This window comes from Rutilus rutilus, assembly GCF_951802725.1.
Source record: "Rutilus rutilus genome assembly, chromosome: 17".
Taxonomy (NCBI): Eukaryota; Metazoa; Chordata; class Actinopteri; order Cypriniformes; family Leuciscidae; genus Rutilus; species Rutilus rutilus.
Window position 1 is genome coordinate 20,598,710 of NC_140230.1, and position 22,233 is coordinate 20,620,942.

The 22,233-nt window shown below is 39.3% G+C and overlaps 1 protein-coding gene across 2 annotated transcripts in view; it reads left to right on the forward strand.

Moving 5' to 3' along the window:
• Window positions 1-7,632: 7,632 nt before the first annotated feature.
• The window catches only part of znf1035 (zinc finger protein 1035), a 31,033-nt gene continuing 16,432 nt past the window's right edge, over window positions 7,633-22,233 (forward strand). The window contains exons 1-3 of one of the 2 annotated variants that reach the window (XM_084384923.1): window positions 7,633-7,996; window positions 8,739-8,808; window positions 15,041-15,183. The gene's annotated coding sequence lies outside the window, so the exon portion shown is untranslated. The remainder of the gene's footprint in view (window positions 7,997-8,738; window positions 8,809-15,040; window positions 15,184-22,233) is intronic. The other variant, XM_084384922.1, reaches the window with a different exon arrangement.

Consider the following 22,233-nt stretch of genomic DNA (forward strand, 5'->3'; position numbering starts at 1 on the left):
TTGCCCGTGGAATAAGTTTTAAACCATGGCTTAAACCATTATACAACTGAGAACCGTTGCTACTGGTTGATGCTACATTCACAATGTAAGATGTCAAGTCTGACTCGACTGTCATTTGGCCAGCACAACATCAAAATAAAAAAACTGCTTATGTATGCTTATATAACATGATATTATGTAATGTCATTTATACTATTTGAACTTTGACTATAACATTTTCTTTTTTAAATTGTGAAATTGTATATGGATTTTGCATTTGTTTTTATTAACTAAAAAATAAGTATTATTTTATTTTTTCTGTGGTAATCAACAGCATGCTATACAGATTCTGTTTTACACAACTAAATATTACTCCTGTTACATGTGGTCCTTCAATCTTGCTTTGTTGTCAAATCTCAGTTCAGCCAGTGGTGTGGGTTCAATTTAGGTTTATGTCTACCATACACTAATCAGATGTGTTTGGGGGCATTCACATAAGAACAGAACACAGGTCTCAATCCATGTTTTTAAACTATGAAACTATGGCAGATGATATGTTGGAACTACCACATAAATAAAAATGCTGGCATACAGTGGCTATACATGACACCAGCATTGTAATGGGCAATTAGAAATGTTACATTTTAAGTTTTAATTAAAGTAATAGAAATAAGCTAATGGTCATGGGTAAATAATGAAACACCCAGAAATTATTTAAAAGGCTGGACTGTCCTGAGGTGGCAAGCAATGAGTGCCACACTTTGAAATCAGAGGATATGGATTTTTGTCAGTCTGATGACAAGTTTTCAAATAAGACACATTACCATTTATACCTGGGCCTGGTTGCATAAACTCTTTGATGTAAGGGTACACCTAAGGAAAAAACCAACGTTGATCGACACCTTGGTAACCGTAGCAATGTTCTAGCTTCTCATTTGTTTGGTACCTGCTATTTTTGACCAAAGTAATATAGGTGACCAAAGACTTGTGTTCTACAATTTGACAGAGGTGTCATGTTTTATGTTTGGAAGGCTTTGTCGCAGAGCACTCTATTTCAGTGTTGCCATGTCCACTTTGGTCAGCAGTTTGGTCAAATGCATTTTTGTCCTCCAAATGTTGAAAGTGGACAATCTCAAAACATATAACGCTGTCCACTTGTGATCAGGTTGACCAAAACCTTAATTCCATGTGTAATTGGAATTAGAGACTTGAAGCAGTTTAGAAAACAACAGTGTCCATTGCTGACAATATTACTAGCTTATCTTGTCCATTGAGTAGTCTGAGAGAGATTGGTGATAATAGACAAAACACTAGATATGACCATATGATACCATAGACATAGTTCATCAGACAATACCAAGTTGTGTTTTTTCTATTGTAACAAAGTCATACTGCAAGTGAGGATATTTTAAATGGTGCTGTGGTTCATGAAGAACTCCTTTATCATGTCATATCTCTTTCAGATTCTTTAGAAAGTGCACGAATTGGTGTACATGTTTTAGAATGGCTACAGTTTTGTGGGGGCAGATCAGATAAGAAAGATTCAAGTAGAGCATCCTGAACCATCTGATCATTTCCACTGTAGTACTGGTAATGTTGTTGCACCTTTATTGAAATTACTCCCTCTGCATTGTGAAGCCATCGCAATAGGTCTTCTTATTCAAGGACATCTTTAAAGAGCTTCACCTATGTTCTTGCATGACTCATTGTAACTGTTAATTAGCCCAGTCATGATATTGGCCAACTTTACTGCTGTGAGTAGCTGTACAGTAGCCTGGAAATCCAGACCCAAATCACTGAGTAATGAAAATCGCCCTACTCGAGGGGCGGCACCAAGCATGCATTTGAAAATCTCACTGCACGCAATTGGATAACACTACGACCAATCACAACAATACATGTCATTCACACGTCGCAGTGCTGTCTCATCTGTTTAGCTCGCCTCTGGCCCGCCTATATCAGATACACTGGTGTGATTGGTGCAGCTAGGCTACAAGGGCATAGTTAATGAGCATCATTACTCAATGCCAGAGTGATTCGCTGAGCAAATTTAAATTGTGCTCTCGTGAGAACTCTGGATTTCCAGGGTAGCTGTACAGGTGTACAAGGAGGCACATAAGTAAAACATTAAATGGCTAAAACATTAAGCTAGAGAGGATTTATTGAGGTCTGCTTGTTAGGAATTCCAGTATCCAACTGTAGACAGAATTGCCTAAGCCCTGGTTCTAAAGTTTCTGGAAAAACTTGTTAGGAAAAAAAGAGCCCCTAATGTAGATTAACCAACCATCCAGATTTTCAAGGCAAGTATACAGTATTAGTTCAAGGATTTCTGCAATGCAGCTGCTTAAATGCAATAGATTTAATCTTTCCATTTTGGGGTTATATCTAGAGGGTAGAGACAGCTCTTCCATTTGCTGATGTATGAAGTGGCCACCTCTGTTCATTTAAAATTAGAGGAATCATCTTTGAATATACTTGAATCTGTTATTTCAAAACAACCAACACTTGCATGGTTCTCGCCATAAGTAGTAGACAGCATCTTTTTGTAGACAGGTAGTGAGCTTTGTTCCTCCAGTGTTGTATTACAGTTTTGTATAACAAACTAGTTTTTGGAGAACATTTACCAGATCAACAATCTTTATAAAACTGTACTGTAAACACCCAGAAAGTCTTCACAACATCTCCTCTATCCTCCTCCACATTCTCCCCTCACCTCTGACTGGTTACATCTTCGTCAAATAGCGCGCCTGGCCAGCTACAGAGAAACTGGTACCATGCAACAGACAAGTGAGCAATCCTGAGTGGTGACGTCACTACACGCATTCTACCAGCATGGTTCAGCATGGTTAGCCAACCGTGCTGAGAATTCTGGGCCAAGAACGGTTTGTAATCGTGCCCTGTCATGCCGTGCCATAACAGGCTCAAGTGGAAATACAACTAGAACCTTTCCTTACCGTTCTTAGAACCGTTCAGCCCAATGGTGGAAAAAAGGCTAATATCCCCTAGAACATGCTTATTTTCCTCAAACCATCTCTCTCGCACTCTTGTCTGTACTATTACACATCATAAACATGTCTATTTCCAGTGGAATCTTCTCCACTACATTTAAGCAGGTTCAGGTATACCCGCTGTACCCCCACTCAAACCAACACGTAACCCAGCAGTAGTACAATGCCATTTATGTATTTGCTGGTGCATTTATCAAAAAGCCACTACAAGTGAATTTAAAAATCAAATCAATGATGATTGCTTCGCAAGCACCATGCTTTACTAGTTAAGCTGGAACTGATGAATGTTATATAACACGTCTTTCTGATGGCTTCCTGTCCAAAAACATTGAAAAGGCGGTCTTCAATTTTTTGCGTTCCTTTTTCAGAACTGAAAAGGAGACATTTCAAATTACTGCAATGCTCTTCTTTCCTGAATCCCTTTGTCTGGCATGACTTTGAGATCATCTGTCCACAATCTGCTTAACCTTTGGCGTCATCAGATCTCCTATCAACCCTTTCAAAATTGTGCATCACTGGTACTGCTCTTTACTGCTTTGAGTCCCATCTTACAGGTAAATTCTTCAAGGTTTCATGGGAGAGGGGAAGAGTGTCTGAATCACACCCGCTAACCACTTGAGTTCCCTAGGGTACACTAGTAGTCCTTTCCTCTTCTATACAAATAACACAGCTCTTCTGGTCTTTCCAGCCTGAGAATCCTACTTTCTCATTCTGTCTTTCAGATTAATTGTTTTTGACATCATGGACTGAATTAAGGAAAGTCATGTCCAGGTCAATCTTGCAAAGGCAGAACTCCTTGACATCCCACCCAGGCCATCAATTGAGCACAACAACACCAAGTTGTTGTTAGACTCAACCATAAAGCAGCCATATTTGGGTAGTATATAACAACCATCCCAATAACTGCCCAGTTTATGCTCTTTAACATAAAGAAAATTAGCCCACACCTGTCTGATTATGCTGTGTAGCTCTGGGTCCAGACTCTTGTCATCCTAAACCTGGAGAATTACAATGTTTTACTATCTGGCCTTCCTACTGTCAAGCCTGGCAGATGATCCAAAATACATCAGAGTATCTTGTTCTTGTCTTCAGTCAGCCAGAATTTTGAAACCCCACACAAACCTCTTGACTCTCTGCCTATAGGCATCTACATCAAATTCAAGGCTCTAATACTAGCATACCAGACCAGTATTTCATTCTCCCATCATCCCCTGCAGTCAGTCAAAGAACACATGATGGTGCCATTACAGTGTCACAGGGTACTTCCTAAAACCTTCACACTGTTCCTGTCTTTTGGTGGTGGAATTAACTCTCAACCTTCACTCTAACCATGCAGTCCCTTACTGTCTTTAAGAAATGGCTAAAGTCACATTCTGTAGGAGCTTAAAAATGCACTTACACTGCATAAGCATACTATTCTAGTACCTAATACAAAAAATTGTTTGGTATGATATACTTCTGTTGTGTTGTCCCTTGGATCAATTGCTTCTACATATGTTATTCTCAAGTCGCTTTGGATAAATCATCCTCTAAATCAGGGGTGCCCAATTTAGCTTCTGGAGGGACATGCCTATACATTTCTACTAATCCTTAATACCGTGATTAGCTGGTTCAGGAGTGTTTAATTAGGGTTGGACTCTGTAGAACTCTGCAGGACATTGGCCTTCTTGGAGCAGGATTGGGCACCCCTGCTCTAAATGAAGAAATGTAAATGAAAATGCTTATTTGCAAATAATCTGTCAGAAGCTACCAGAGCAACCATAGATAAGTGAAGCGACTCTGACATCAAGTAACTGACCTGGATAATTAGGTTGTTTTGTGTCAACCTCAACTTAATTGTATTTTAGAAAGAATGTTACAAAACCCCAAATACCCAGACACAAAAAGGCATAACTATACTGTCAAGAGTTACTTCACCTCCTCCATTATAGAATCAGGCAAAGGCCAGTGTTATTATTTTGTTATTTTTTTTATTTAACAATATAAGGAAGCCATTTAAAGGCTCTCAAACAATATCTCGTTTTAATGGTCCTTTGTTTGTGTTCTGTAGAAATCTGTTTTTCTATACTCATCTTCTCCAAGCATTAATGTAGTCAACACGTGTGCCAGTGTGCCCCTTTCTGAGTGAGAGTATGTCATTGGATTTTTTTTTTTTAAATCAAGTAGGCTACAAGTGGCCATTGGCAAATTGCCCCTACCTCCCAGTTAGAGTCAATTCCTTGTACAACACCCTTTCTTAATAGTCTTATGTCAGGGATGGGCAATTACAGTCCTGGAGGGCCACTGTCAGAGTTTAGCTCGATCCCCAGTCAAACATACCTGAAAAACAAGTCTAAAGGATTGCTTGAAAATTATAGACAGGCTGAACTCTGCAGGACAGTGGCCCTCTAGGACTGGAGATGCCCATCCCTGTCTTATGTAAAAAATAACTCTGGGCAAGTTTCCACCCGATTCGGTTATACAGCATGTAGTGTATTTCAAATATTTCTTATTGAGTAAAGTTATTTTGTTTTTAGGACCATTTTAGTGAGTGGCACAACACTGTGTTAAAGGTGAAGTATGTAGTTTCTGTGACACTAGTGGCACCTAGCAGAATTACAAAAATATAGCATATTTTGCAAATGGCCATTTTTGTGTCATGCCTCCACCAATTCAAACATCACAAATACAGCTATTATGGGTGCTTGTGAAGGCATGTCTTAACAGGTAAAAGCAGGCTACTTTCAATAAAGGTCCTACATTTTAGGAATACTTTTAGCTGTGTTGCTATGCGTCATGAGTAAGCAATTGAGAAGGCTACTCTCTGCCAAGACCAAACCTGAGCATCTGGGGTTTATAATAAACCCATTCAACGTAAGTGCACCAGGTGTATTTTATGACATGACATCTCAACTATTTGAAGCTGTCTACACTGGACATGTCAAAGTAAACATTATAAACTTGTACTTTGTTTTTCTGAAAGGATGCATGATGATTCTGTATGGTAGAGGTCTTCATCCCTGCTCCTGGAGACCCACTGTCCTGCGGAGTTTAGTTCTAACCCAAATCAAACACACCTGAAGCAGCTAATCAAGCTCTTCAAGGTTGCTTGAAAAACACAGGCAGGTGTGCTGAAGCAGATTGGAAATAAACTTTGCTGGACAGTGTGTCCCCAGGAGCAGGGTTGAAGAACTCTATATTGAAGCTTCTATTGTAATGTTTCATCGCAGTGCCTGGTTCACTTTGATGTGATCATAACCTGTTTAACCTTTGAAGGTCTAAATGCAGTGAAATTTGGCTTGCACTTCTGCAGAATGTCTTTTCCCATGTAACGTGTCAGCCTTGGTCCCACACTGGCTCAGCCTGCTACAGTAACCTCACCCAAAACTCATGATATTTGTTGAGCTGGAAAGAGATTGACAGATCTAAGCAAACCCCTCTCAATGTTTAGATGGTGCCTGGAGGGCTCAATGTTTAACAAACTGGGTTAAGGGAATGTATTTTAACATTTAAAAAAATCTTACATACTTCACCTTTAAGGTATATTAGTAAAAGCGCTCCTGTTTGCCAAAGTCAGCAACCTCCCAAACTGAATGCATGCTTATATTTAGTAATTCATATCAATAGGCCTTAATGACATTATAGACTCACCATGTTCCTTGTTTTTTTTTTTCTTTTTTTTCTCAAGTTATGTTTTTGGCCTGTTATGCCTTTATTAGATAGGATAGTGTAGATGAGACAATAAGCAATGGAGAGGAGAGAGGGGAACAGGACAGGCAAAGGACCTCAAGTCGGTACTCGAACTTGGGTTGCCTGAAGCACAGCTGTGCCATATGTCGGAGTGCTGACCACAAGTCTACTGCTCTGAAACTATGTTCCCTGTTTATAATATATGTAGCCATAATGTGTTGTTTCAACCAATTTACACTTTTTAATGGTTCCCTTTCACTATGAGTGACAGCTCTCTAGTATTGTATCTATGCTCCTTACAGAGATACAACTCTAGGAAGAAGAGGGAGGGATTCATCCAAAGAATTGAAATTGAGCTAAGAAATGGGTAGAGCTGGTGAAGCAGGAAGGAGTATAGGGAAATTGTAAATATTAAGGGCTGTTTCACTCCCTGAGCAAAGTTGAGCCTTTCACTGGGTGGTACATTTATGCAGCTTTGCCAGGACATCCCTTGGGGTTAAAAAAAGCAAGCATTTGCATTAGTTGTGCCTACAACCTGCTCAAAGGAAATGAGTGAATGGGTGCTCTCAGTGATATATATTTTTTTTATCAGACTCACAATGTTAATCTGATTTATCAATGTGAAAGCCAGAGGAACCACATTAGTTGTTTAGTTCATTAGTTGTTTGTTACAATTACCTTTTCCAATCTACAAGATAACAGTCCACATTGCTTATTAAACTTTTACAGTAGGTTATCAGGTGCAAAGGTGTGGTGGGCTCCAAAATCGGTTCTGTGACATATTTGTCACAATAGTAATAATGAAATATCTTACCGCATTAAAGACCAAGATAGGTGGCTTGGATTGTTGGAACGCTGGGTAAACTGCTATGTCAAGTTCTTTGACAAGAAACTGTGGTACTGCACCCTGCAACAATCAAAGGCATCATGTAGGATGGTCGACAGAATATATCTAATAAGCACCTCCCACAACATCGGCAGCCATTTTAAGGTATGTTCCTAAGATACCATGCGCAAAAAAATGCTTCCACACATTGGACATTGAAATGGAGGCCCCGTAGAACTGGAGGCGGGTCTTCCTCTCCTTTAGCCGTCTTCTCATAGGTCCAAGTGGTCGAGTGTCACGAAATATCCCGGGGTCGGGTGAGCCACATTGTTTGGTGAATGTGCATCGAATTGTACTAACATCAAACCCGTAATGATTTTTTTTAAATAATGAATAGTGTTCCAATGAGCTTTACCTTGGATTGAAAGTTTGGGAATATCTTATGTGCGCATTGCGCAACGGGAAGGTGCATCTTACAAAGGAAAACGACAGCAGCAGGAAGCCGAGCACGACGGTGAGTACGAGCCGTTCTGAAGGGGAGAAGCTCATGGGGAGAAGCTTATACTGCTTTGCTACGTTATTTAACGGGGAAATATAATACTAAGAGTGTATAATGCACTAGGTAAGATTTACAGCGCACATTTAGACGTTGATTTGCGTAGATTCAGGGATCGCCAGTTCTTGTTTTTGTGCTCGTACTCCAGGTTCCAAGCATGCAGCCCATTTTGTTTTGTGACGGTGGACTTCCATGTTGCTAGCCAGCCAGCTTAGCTTCGTGCATTTCTCTTTCTGGTTGCTCCGTTAGCATTATATAAACAACCAAATAACAAATAAAATACATCAATTAACGTTTTAATTCAGTATACATCCGTATATTTACGTTGTTACTGTACTTGACACATCTGATCATTTATTGACTGTTGCAAGTGTCACTATAACTAAAAATCTGCATCACTTTAAAACAGCCACTGGTTTGTCACTGTACACACTGTCAGGAGGGACTCATACTCCATCGTTTAGAGGCTAAAGGTTTCCATGGTGAACCTATTATATTGCTGTTTTGTTTTAATAATATATTTAGTTTGTGTAGTTTAAAGAATTTGAAATGGTTTAAGATGTTCGTGAAAGTAACATACTGTTTTATACTTGTTTTATGTGTAAACAAATGTATAAATGTATTATGATTAGAAGTCTTCCCCTTTAGAATGAATGTTTGATAATGATGTCAGCCTCTTTTTCTTCTTTTTTTTTTACAGTGTATGTTTAAGGACAAAACGTTGATCACTGGAGTGAGTTTGCTTTTGGAATGTGTACTGGCATATTAGGGTAAGTTGACTTTACTAATTTTGCAGGCTGTTTTTAATTCTTCTCACTATATGTTATTGCTCATAGAATATATGGGTGTTTACTTGCTTTCATGTACAGATAAAGATGTATGATATCTTCTGGTGGAATTGAGAGGAGTTATTCATTGCATCTTGTCAATGAACCTTCCTCATGTATCTTTATTTTACAATATAATAGCCACATGCAAAATCTTTGAGTACTGTCAAAGCAGTGACTTTTAACTTACTGCACACAGAATATAACACACAAGTTAGTGTGTTATAATATAATTATTAGTAAGGTAACTTGTGGTATACTCGCTGCATGCACATCACCCTGTTATCCAATCTGAGCATAACATTTGTGACTTGAATGCAGGCATTTGTATATGAGCCCAAGATGACATTGATTATGATAGAGTAGTATATTAATAATAAACTTTGTTTGTCATGTCAACAGCACTGGTTAGCTGATTGATCATCTTACTTGATCGCAAAATTAAATTTACACAGTTGAAGACAAATTTTTTTCTCACATTTAGCTTACACGTGCTAAAGTAATGACTTTACAAGTCATTCATATAATTTGCCATTAAACCTAGAGTGGTAGCAGTACTAATCCAGTTTTAAACACGGTTGCAGTTTCAGAAGCAAATGTGACTGAAGAGTTGAGTCAAGTATTAGGATTATTTGTTAAAAATCTTGTCAGTGAATGATAGAAGATGGATATGTGATAAGGAAACAATATATTATTAAAAAAAGCTAACATTTAATGGTCTTGCCATCGCTGACATTTTAAAAGTGCGCTCAGTTTTTGTTTTGTTTTTCTTTTAATTTTGCCTTTAAATGAAAAGTACATGAGATGAATATTCAAGTATTCATATCAGTAGCCTAATAAAAGCTGATTTATTTTACATTAAGTGGGTCATCTCATGGAGGCTGCCATGTTGATGACCAGTCATGTACTACTTGCTTTATCTTTGTAATTCCCCTATTATAGGACACTATTACAATGCAAATGTCATGGACTTGATTCCCAGAGAATGCACAACTGATAAAGTGTATACTTTGAATGCAATTTAAGTTGCTTTGGAAAGCAAACGCATTGATGAGATTTTGACTTTGAAAAGTGTATTTAAACAGTGGCATCAGTAATGGAAAATGATTTCCTTTTCATTATGCTGCATCCACAGCACTAGCTATGCTTACCCTATAATACCAAGATGGCACCATATTGCCCAGTTCAAACATAATTAAATTACAGAGTGCATTTTAAGTCGACATGACATAAGTTGCGATAGTCTTTTTTTTCCCCATTGTGATGAATACCCAGGTAAAAAGGTTTCTTTGACAAGAAAAAAATTATCATTATTATTTAGTATTGATGCAATCTCATGTGAGTGACAGATTGTCCCGCCCTTGCTCGTCATCAGGGAAGAGATGTCGTTGCAAATGGGAGGGAAAGTTATTTTGATTAAAGATTTTGAGGTCACGTGAATAAAAATAAAAAAAGAGCATGGATAAATATTTTATAATAAGAATTGTCCATTTTTATTGTATGATGACTCTGTGATTTCATGTACTGATTCAGACGGGACTAACGTCTCTGTTTATTACAGAGGTGGGATTGTATTTTCTAGAAATGGGTGTTACAGAAGGTCATGTGCTATGCTTGCGTGTATTACGTATGACTTATGTCTTTTAATTTATTATTTGTTAAAACAATTTTAAGTTATTATAAAAACCTATTTACGTAAACTTCATGAGTTTTTAGCCTCGGATGTTTAGGCAAAAACTTGCATAAGTGAGTAGAGAAATCTAAACCAGTATATTATTCTTAACTGACACTTAAAATGGGCAGTCTTTGCAGTTTCGGCAATTTGGCTCTATTTATTGATTGTATATGATATTTTTTTCGTCAGATACTATCCATATTGAAACTAAATGAAAGCATGCCGAAGATTGGTGTGGAAACGGTAGCTCAGGTAGGTCAAAAACACATGAGGACAAGCATTAGAATCAGCAATCACTGACATTCGCATTTGGATGAGATTAGATTTCTCAGAGGACTGTTGAGTTTGCCGAAACAGTGGGTAATTTTCCATGGAATCTTTACAGTGGTTGATTGAGAAAAACACTGACTTGGCAGTTTCGGATGGGATTAAAATCGCAAAGTACATCTGTGAAACATGAATTCCTCTAACATCCACCTGGAAAAAACTAGTCCTGTCCGAATAAGGCTTATGACTTGTTTCACATGTACTGCACCTATCTTTAATAATTATTACAATACAATTAATTGCTTTATAATTAAATTATATTGATCTTAAGTTGTAAAACAGTTGATGTTTATACTGCATTTTTGACATGCTGTCTGACGAAATTAGTGTTTCACAATGAAAATATTGCATCTGTTTAGCCTAGAAATCTAGACGCACCCTAGCAGCAGCAAATTTTATTTTGCAGCCAGGGTGGTCTAGCAACTCTCCGTTGGCTTTGGAGCTGGAAAAAACAAACTCTAGTCAGGCCAATCACATCGTGTATAGAGTCGGCGGGCGGGCTTAACATAATGACGACAGAGTTTCGACGGTTCCCTACTACTTGAAAACAAAGAATGGCGGCTGCTGCTGGCGAACAGCGGTCTTTCGTGACTCTGGAGGACTTGGAGTTAAGCTTTTCTTTGAGAAAAGAACAAAGAATGGCACTTAAGTCATTCCTAAAAAAGGTAGATGTGTTCGTAGTTTGGCGACTAGATATGCCAGAAGCTTAAAGGGGTGGTAAAATGCCCTTTTCACAAGATGTAAAATATATCTATGATGTCCCCAGAGTGTGTGTGTGAAGTTTTAGTGCAAAATACCCCACAGATATTTTTATATAGCAAGTTAAAGTTGTCACTTTTTGAGGGTTTGCAAAAACGCACCGTTTTGTGCCTGGCCCTTTAAATGCAAATGAGCTGCTGCGGAGGGCGGGGTTTCAAGAGCTCATATGTGTTAGCAGCTGCTATTAACTCACGCAGACACACTAAAATGACTGAAACTGTTCTGCCTTTAATGTTAAAACGGAGTCAGACAAAGATGGAGAGACTCAAGAAGAAGTGACAACATGTAGAATGCAACAGGACGTCTCTGAATGGTTAGTTGATGAATTTATGTTGCTGATGTGGAGTTAACTATCTTCAATTAAGATATTCTGTCATGATAAATCTATAAATCGCTCATATAGAAACTGTTGTGAGATGCACACAGAGTGACTTTCTATTGCATGTGAAAAGATGGATGCTAAAGTTTGAGCTGACTCACAAATGTACTCTTATACAACAACTTTTCCTCTTCTCAACATGGACTGCGTGTTCCCGGGGGCGGGGTTTATGTAAATTCTAGGGTTAGTGATGTCACCCGGGAGGAATGTCGTGTAGTCCCAACCAGCCGTTTGTTGTAGTCCTTTTCTTCCTTTGCTTTGAACTTTGAGTATTGTAACTTTGCAGATGTTGTTTATGCTCAAACAGCAACATTACACACTAACTAAAGTTAGAAAAGTGAAATCATAATCAACCACCCCTTTAATCTATCAACTAGCTCCGCTGGTGGGAAAACGCTCTGGTTGGTTGTAGCGCTATCCTATTGCGTGCAGAGGGAATTTGAAAGACAACCGTTTATCCCGCCCCTCGGATTGAGCCCTGCCAATGGTGTGTTCCCAGACCCAACATCTTGATGTGGGTCTGGCTTGCCAGGCTAGCATCTGTGAGTATTGTAACTGAAAATGTGCAAACAGTATTTGTGAAAAGGGCCATCATTTACGCCAAACTGGTGGATGCAAGGATCCCACATCCATCAGTATCACTCAAAGGGATAGGCCTAGGTCACCCAAAAATGTCATTAATTACTCAACCTTTATGTCGTTCCAAACACGTAAGACCTTCATTCATCTTCGGAGCACAAATTAAATCTGAGGGATTTCTGTCCCTCCATTGACCAATATGCAATTACTATTTTGACACTTCAAAAAGTTTAAAAAGCTTCAAAAGGTTTAGTCCAATTTTTCTGAAGAGACTTTATTGCTTTATAGGATGAACAGATTGAATTTAGACTTTTATTCACATTTAAACGTTGATCAGCGAACATAAACAGAAGCTCAACCGAACCTGCAAAAACAAACCTCTTGCGGAATACCTTAATTGGGCCAAATGTTTATGCCAAGTTTCTGATCACCCAGTAAACATTGTTCCTTCATAGACCATTTCTTTATGGATACCTGCTTTGTGCACAGGGGTATTACGGTATCATATTGGTATCATATATTGCAGGGTTGCCCAATCATGTTCCTGGAGATCCACCTTCCTGCAAAGTTCAGCTCCAATCCTGATCAAACACAATTGAACCAACTCATTAAGATTTTCAGGATCACTTGATAATTACAGACAGGTGTGTTGGATATGGGTTGGATGATTGGATCTGAACTTTGCAGTACGGTAGATCTCCAGGAACAGGGTTGGGCAACCCTGCTGTACGGTGTACATACAATGTCATTGTATGCAGCAGAATTAAGATTTATCCTCCGAGAATTTACTGGAATATCCAAACCTATTAAGTAAAAGGAGTTGTCCATTTACCTTTGACCATATGGTGTATCTGGAGCTTTTCTTTATTTCTCTCAAAAGGACAGTTACTTACTGGATTTTACTGATAATATCTATTACATAATCTTACAGTCAGGTTCATTTGTTTACCCTGTCCTGTTAAAACGTTTGTGTATAGAATGTCAGGTAGTCATCTGCTATGCAGCCTGCGTCAAGGCCAGCATGGCAAAAGTGTGCATCAAGGGCACATATCAGTCCCAATGCCTGGGAGCATCCTTCTTAAACCTAGAAATGTCAAATGGGGCACCCTATGGTCTTGTGGACTTGTGCACACACTTGCGGCAGTCATCGCAGGTCTACAAAACTGCAAGTGCGCCATTTGGGACAGGTCCCAGGTGTGCATTCAAGCTTGCAAATGAATTTCTTGTTTTACAATGAACTTGCTAAAGGCACATGCACTTTCATTCGGTTTTTTTAGTTTCCCTTGGCTGTATTCCTGGACCTGTCAGTCAATGATCTTGGTCCGTGATCTTGGACTTGGACATGCATCCACTCCAATAGATTTCAGTATTGTTTACTAACTGCTGCTGCTTTTACACCCGTGCTGTGAATTTGTTGATTTTTATTCCTTTTATCAGTTTCATACTACAAACATTCATAATGGACTTCTTGGATTAAATCTCCCTGTTATTTTGTGAATTGTTGGTGGTTTGTGTTATGAGGCTGGCTGCTTCATTACACTGTGAATAGACAGCCGTGAGTTCTCTGCCTTCAGTCTAACCTTGATCTGTGTATAGAAGTAGCGGATCATTGTGGTTGATTTCATCCAACAGGAACAGCGTCAGCTCATACTCATTTTATTTGGACCAATGGATTGCATGTGCTTAACTCTTGCTCCATTGTTATATTGTGTCTGTAGGTTTATTTTTTGTATATTTTTAGATTGGTTTGCTTGTTTTGTGTTTTATGCATCGTATAGTCTTGAGCACTGGTCAGAAAACAAGTAATATTAGTGTTTACGAAGTATTATTTACTAATATTAGTAACTCAGTCAAATGTATGATATCTTATGGCAGGGGGTGACTTTATTTTAGAATAAAAAATTTTTTTTCTAGATGACTAATGTCTAGATCAGGTGTTCTTCAACTCCAGTTCTGGAGGACTGGTGTCCTGCGGTCTTTAGTTCCAAGCCTAATTAAAAACCTCTGTAATTTGCAAGTAATTCTGAACACTGTGATAAGCTTGTTTTGGGCTGTTTGGTTAGGGTTGGAACTCAATTCCTGGAGGGCCAGTGTTCTGGAGACTTGAGTTGAAAACCTCTGGTCTAGGCCAGTTCTTCTCAAATCTGTCCCGGAGACCTTCTACCCATGCAGATTTTGGATGTCTCTGGTTTTGGGCACACCAATTTTGGGTTCTGCAGTCTCTACTAATGAGCTCATGAGTTAATTCAGGTTTGTTAGATGGAGAAAACTAAAATGTGCAGGGGTGGACAGGTTTGGTAAACCTCTAGGACAGGTTTGGTCAGCCAGTCCTGCTCCATGGAGTGCAACCATTTTGCTAAGTTTAGCTCCAGCCCTAATCAAGCACATCTGTAACAGGTTGATCAAAGGAGTTCAGGATGCATGATTTCTTTTTTTTTTTTTTTTTTCCAAACCAGTTAAGCGCGCACCTCACCTTGCAGCCAATTTTATTGGTCAACTCAATCACAGGTGTGTTGGAGCAGGGTTGAGAATGAAGTCTGCAGGAGGGTATCCTTCAGGAGCGGGGTTGGCTACCCTTGGTCTAGACATTTCATCTCATGTGAGTCAACATTATGTATAAATCTTTTAATTAGGAAAAAAAAAAACTTGAGCAAATCAATATTCTGCTTGGTGTGAATTATTTTAATCTAAAAATAGCTTTTAGAATTTTGCATTTTTTTCATCAAACTTCTTACAATTAATGCTTTGTGTTCCATGTAGCCTAATTGAGGTACTTATGCTTGCCTGGCATCTGTGATGTGTTATTGGAACTGTACTGGACAACTAACCATGCGTCACATCACAGTGGGATAACCACTCTGTACTGCTTATGTTGCCTTTTCTTTTTGTTTCCATTTGGGGTTCCGGAGATATAAGCCGTGTGTCATCCGAAGGGTTTGGAACCAGTTTTTGTCTTTGACTGGAACTTCTCCCATCAGTTTGTGGTCTGTGTATGACCCAAATGCTACACCATACATTCAGTTATAAGATATCAGTTATTCCGATATTAACTTTTGAATTGAATGCATGCGCACGCTTTTCACTTTAGCTTTTGAAAGCGCGATCATGTGTACTCTGTGTATAGGCCTATAACTCGTGGCAAACAGGAGCCACTTTCAATATGCAGGGTATTGAAATCGATTTTGAATGCGTGCTTTTCAAATTTGTGATCATGCATAACCAGTGTATAAGGTGCGGTGGGACTGACCACACATTTGACAAGATAAGGTTTTTGTCAATGATGCCCAAGATCTTTTGCACACCAAATCATCTACTATCGATTTATCTGCTATATAGGCTACTGTCGTCTCGTGATAAGTGAAATCTGACTCCTGATGCACTGAGACTACTTTAGAACAAATCTTAGCAACAAGGCACATGTTTCTGTATCTGTGTACCTCACTTTGTTCGGATATTTTTATTTTGGATAGTTTATTAAATAAGATTGTGTCCACTCTTTCTGGAGGTATGTTGCTATATTTGGTGTTTGTTTTACTATATTTAAATTTTCTCTGGTGATAGTCTTGGCACTAATTGCAAAAATATAATGGCTTGACATTTAGTTATTCATTCTTATAGTACTTGGCTGCGTTTCCTAAAAGCATCGTGAGCTAAGTTGATCGTAGAGACCATTGGTGGCAATGGTTCTATGATCTACTTGGGATTTTGATGCTTTTGAGAAACGCAGCCCTGGCTGGTTTACAATAGTTTACTGTATGAACAGGACAGTTTGTCACACCTGTCAGTTAACATGTTTGTCAATCTCAGACTAATGTGAATGTAGTCTATTTTTCCTTACCATCAGTAGATTTTTCACAGTTAGTATTTAACTAACAAAATAGGTGCAAGATATGGTGTCTACAAAACTTTGTGCTATTCCTGGATGTAGAGAAGCAGAGTAGCACCTGCAGCTCTCAGTGGTCTTCCAAAGGACTGGCTGAAGTTTATTTATTTATCAAGGTACCTGGTTACAAGATGTGCAGCTCTGCACCTAGGGAGGCCACTATTTTTTTGCAGATTTTACTCCCAGCCTTATTAAAACACACCTAAACATAATCTTCAGGATTACAGGTAGATGTGTTAAATTGGGGTTGGATCTAAAATCTGTGACAAAAGTGTCCCAACAGGAGTAGAGTTGCCTATCCCTGCCTTAGATTCTTAGTCCCATATTTGTTTTTTAGTCTCATTTTAACTTCAAGATTTGCCTTTACTAAGGTCTTGTCCAAGGCAGTTAATAGTCTATACTTAACTATAAAGTTATGTGTTTTGGTAAATTGGGCAGTTTTGAGTAGGTTTTTATTTTTTGGATTGTGGCTGGTAGAAGTCATGCAGATTGTGAGAAGTTAGTTGAGTGACGTGTGGTGTTTTTTGATAGGCCTCACTTCACAAAACATCTTAAAGGTGCATTGTGTAATGTCTGTCAAAAAAATCAGTTCATACTCCACATTCCATACCAGATGGGGGCAGTATACCTCCAGAAAGTGAGTTGGTCTACTCTAGAGTAACAACCGAGTAACGGCATAGTCTCTATGCTCCGCCCCTACCTTCACAACCACCCTAGAGCCGAAGCCGAGCCCACTCCCAATAGAGGACGTTTTGACTGTAGAGTTGGTTGGTGTCAAGTGATTTTGAATTATGACATCTTCAAGCTACTCCCCTTCACCTTTACCAGTGAATATGTTCATATTCGTTTTGTTCATATTACATTTTTATTGTTAGTTTGAATTACATTAATTTGACAGACAGCATTCGCTGATGTTGACCAAGCTAGCGCCAACGTAACCAGAGCTGCCAACTCTTCTTAGCTTCTTAGCTAATGTTACATTTTAGCATCAGCTTGCTAGAGACGGGCTGTGGTAACTTGGATAACAGGTGAAAACCGGATCGTATCTGTGGGTAAGTTAGAGCTAACTATCAAACGCTCACAGATAGGCTATGGTTAGCCATCGCTAACATTGGTACGTTTATCGAACAGCCTTCGATACATTTCTATGTTATAACTTCCCGAAAAAACTACACAAACATATAAAACAAACTTCTAGCGAAATACTAACAGCATCTTACTTACCAATCCAAAAGAAATGTGGCAAGTTCGGAGTCGAACCTCATCTCTTTCGTGTCCATCAGTTGCCTCCAGCGATGGAAAGCAGTCCCAAGGTTAACTCTAGTCCTGTTCCGTTTTTTATCTGATTGAATTTGTGACTCCGAGCGTGGTTTTTTCCCTGCAGCGGGTGGTTGTGGTGGTGGTAATGGTCTCTTGCCTAGGGCTTCAGACATTTTTCCGTTCTTTTCCCTGAACTGAAACGAAGTAGTGGGCTGTACTTTCCACTTGATTGACATCAGGTTCAAGTACGCCCACAAGCCGTGCGAGTTATTCATGTATTGCAGGTTGGCTGGTGGTTATGTTGCCCGCATACCGCCTCCCATGGCCGAAACTGGTATTACGACATCTGTCGGCCCGTGGCTAGTAATGCTAAATCTAATTTAGGTTGATATCTCCGCAGGACTATAACTTGTCATTTTTTTAATGACATCATCGCCCTTATTTCTTCTCATTCTTTTGATGCGTGTAGCTAATGTTTTGGATATTTTTACCTCAATTTTTACACAAGGCACCTTTAAGGCTAAAAGTAGCTCCTAACTTGCAGATTTAGGAGAAACTATTAAAAATAATTGCCATTTTAGTGCTAAAACCAGCTCTAAATCTGTGAAAAGTTAGGGGTAGTCAAGAGGACTCCTAAGTCACTAAGACCAAATCAGAAACAATCCTAAAATGGCTGTTGCCAGCAATCTGCCCAGAGACATTATACGCCATTGAGACATGATACGCCATTGAGGCATTAAGCGATAGTCTTTGTTGCTGAGCCTTTTCTTCATAAATGCAACGAATATTTTGATTTATAGATTTTAATCTTCGATGACATAACATAAAGATTCATTTATGTACAGGCAAAATATTGAATGATGGAGAATAAAACATTGTGGTCAAAATAATGACCTATTGTCAGCGACGATAACCTTGTGGGCAGCTCAGGTGACCCGAGTTAGAGTTCCTGCTCGTGGACCTTTCCCAATCCCATCCCCCTTTCTCTCTCCCACTTCGTTTCCTGCCTACTCACTGTCCTATCAAAATAAAAAGGCAGAAATGCTAAAAATAAATCTTTGTAAATAAAGAAAAAAGAACATAATGTCATTACCTGGGGCAGTTGTTTTCACTAGTTCGCACTTACTAATAAATAGAGTAAAAGAGTAAAATAAGCGTATTTGCCGTGCTGTCCGTGGGGATTTGGTATTGAGAAACGGCCATTGATTAGCTTGATCAGGTGTGTTTTATTAGGTTTAGTGCTAAACTCTGTAGGAAAGTGGATCTTGAGGGCAAGAGTTGAGAACTCCAGGTGTAGACTATAAAGGAGAGGAATGGTAGAAGAATATGGTATATCTGGAAGAAAGAACCAGAATGATTGTTCATCTCTGATCATTGCAAAGATGCAAAGGTTTGCCTCCGTTTCCACACAAGAACAAGAACAGGAGAGGGGAAAAAAATTGGATTTAGCAGGCATTGGTGCTGGAGGTGAGTGATGTTGGTATTAAATGATGAATGCAATGTATGAAAACAATGCAATACAAGATTATGCAAAGTTCTTCAAATCAGCATGATGTCCAAGAACACGACAGACACTGGGGAATCACCTTTTCTATTTATTCCTACCTACAGTGGGGAGAGCAAGTATTTGATACACTGCCGATTTTGCAGGTTATCCCACTTACAAAGCATGTAGAAGTCTGTAATTTTTATCATAGGTACTCTTCAACTGTGAGTGACGCAATCTAAAACAAAAATTCTGAAAATCACATTGTATGATTTTTAAGTAATTAATTTGCATTTTATTGCATGACATAAGTATTTGATACATCTGAAAAGCAGAACTTAATATTTGGTACAGAAACCTTTGTTTGCAATTACAGAGATTGTACATTTCCTGTAGTTCTTGACCAGGTTTGCACACACTGCAGCAGGGATTTTGGCCCACTCCTCCATACAGACCTTCTCCAGATCCTTCAGGTTTTGGGGCTGTCGCTGGGCAATACGGACTTTCAGCTCCCTCCAAAGATTTTCTATTGGGTTCAGGTCTGGAGACTGGCTAGGCTACTCCAGGACCTTGAGATGCTTCTCACTCTTTAGTTGCCCTGGCTGTGTGTTTCGGGTCGTTGTCATGCTGGAAGACCCAGCCACGACCCATCTTCAATGCTCTTACTGAGGGAGGGAGGTTGTTGGCCAAGATCTCGCAATACATGGCCCTATCCATCCTCCCCTCAATACAGTGCAGTCGTCCTGTCCTCTTTGCAGAAAAGCATCCCCCAAAGAATGATGTTTCCACCTCCATGCTTCACAGTTGGGATGGTGTTCTTGGGGTTGTACTCATCCTTCTTCTTCCTCCAAACACGGCGAGTGGAGTTTAGACCAAAAAGCTCTATTTTTGTCTCATCAGACCACATGACCTTCTCCCATTCCTCCTCTGGATCATCCAGATGGTCATTGGCAAACTTCAGATGGGCCTGGACATGCGCTGGCTTGAGCAGGGGGATCTTGCGTGCGCTGCAGGATTTGAATCCATGATGGCGTAGTGTGTTACTAATGGTTTTCTTTGAGACTGTGGTCCCAGCTCTCTTCAGGTCATTGACCAGGTCCTGCCGTGTAGTTCTGGGCTGATCCCTCACCTTCCTCATGATCATTGATGCCCCACGAGGTGAGATCTTGCATGGTGCCCCAGACCGAGGGAGGTTGACCGTCATCTTGAACTTCTTCCATTTTCTAATAATTGCGCCAACCGTTGTTGCCTTCTCACCAAGCTGCTTGCCTATTGTCCTGTAGCCTATCCCAGCCTTGTGCATGTCTACAATTTTTATCCCTGATGTCCTTACACAGCTCTCTGGTCTTGGCCATTGTGGAGAGGTTGGAGTCTGTTTGATTGAGTGTGTGGACAGGTGTCTTTTATACAGGTAACAAGTTCAAACAGGTGCAGTTAATACAGGTAATGAGTGGAGAACAGGAGGGCTTCTTAAAGAATAACGAACAGGTCTGTGAGAGCCGGAATTCTTACTGTTTGGTAGGTGATCAAATACTTATGTCATGCACTAAAATGCAAATTAATTATTTAAAAATCATACAATGTGATTTTCTGGATTTTGGGATTTTTAGATTCTGTCTCTCACAGTTGAAGTGTACCTATGGTAAAAATTACAAACCTCTACATGCTTTAAGTAGGAAAACCTGCAAAATCGGCAGTGTATCAAATACTTGTTCTCCCCACTGTATATATATTCCTTTCTGTCAGGAAATGGGGTATTGCCTTATCAAGGGATGTCCAATTCTGTCCCTGGACAGGCAGTGTATCAAATACTTGTTCTCCCCACTGTATATATTCCTTTCTGTCAGGAAATGGGGTATTGCCTTATCAAGGGATGTCCAATTCTGTCCCTGGACAGCCATATTTCTGAAGAGTTTTTTCCAAATCCAATTAAATGTGCTTGAACAAGCTATTCAAGGTCTGCCAGCATTATTGGAAATTTCAGAGCAGGTTGGAACTCTGCAGGAAGATGGCCGTTCAGGAGCAAGGTTGGACACCCCTTGGCCTTATCTAATACAAATCAAGGGGTACGTGCTATGTCTCAGGATGTAGACACAGGATGTTCTGGTGTTTACTTATAATAGCATCTAGGCTATCTTCCTTTATTATTGTTCCTAGTTTTATACCATCTAGTTTTGAGTTGTCATTTTTAAAAAACATTCTTGGTAAGGGCACTATCCTGCCCCTGACTGGCCTCTGAATCCTTAGACCCTTGAAGGTGCCAAGCTAATTTTCCTGGCCTGAAGAACCAATTCTTTCGTGGAAATGCACAGAATGGTTCTTGATTGGGCAATGGCATCATGCCAGTGGAATGGGGTACTAGAAATCTACCAAGATCTTCAGTTATAAGTATTTAACAACCTATCTGCTGACAGAGCACCATGCTATCATCTTTCTATAAATGAATTTGTGGTTGACGATGAACTATATAGTATTGTCAGTTGTTTTAAGAAAGCTATACTGCGTGTAGCACTGAGAGTGCAGAAGCCATAGCTTATCAGTGTAAAGATGCTATACATGTTTCCAGTTGCCCCCTACCAAACATATCACACCGCATATCCAATATATAGGCTCATTTATCTCTGAATCTTTATAGTGAACGTGATTTCACCAAGTACATCATGTTCTTGGATCAACATTAGATTTTTCCAATCAGATTTGAGGAACATACAGTTTGTCAAGTTAAGGCTTACAACCTGGGAAGTAGGTACTTCTACATCGCTGTTATTCACCTGTCATTTCCCTCTAATTTCCCTCTGAAGCACATAAAGAATAATATACTCATTCTAATAGATTGATTAGACGATTAGTCTTTACGTTACTGGTAGGTTATCATTGCACAAATTGACACTACATTTAAGAAAACATTTTTTTTAAATTAGAAGTGTTCTATACTAATGCGCTTTCTTCACTGTAGTGCACGCACACACATTCAGTCACTTACACAGAAACATTCAGCAACTCAAACTTCTCAATGCTGC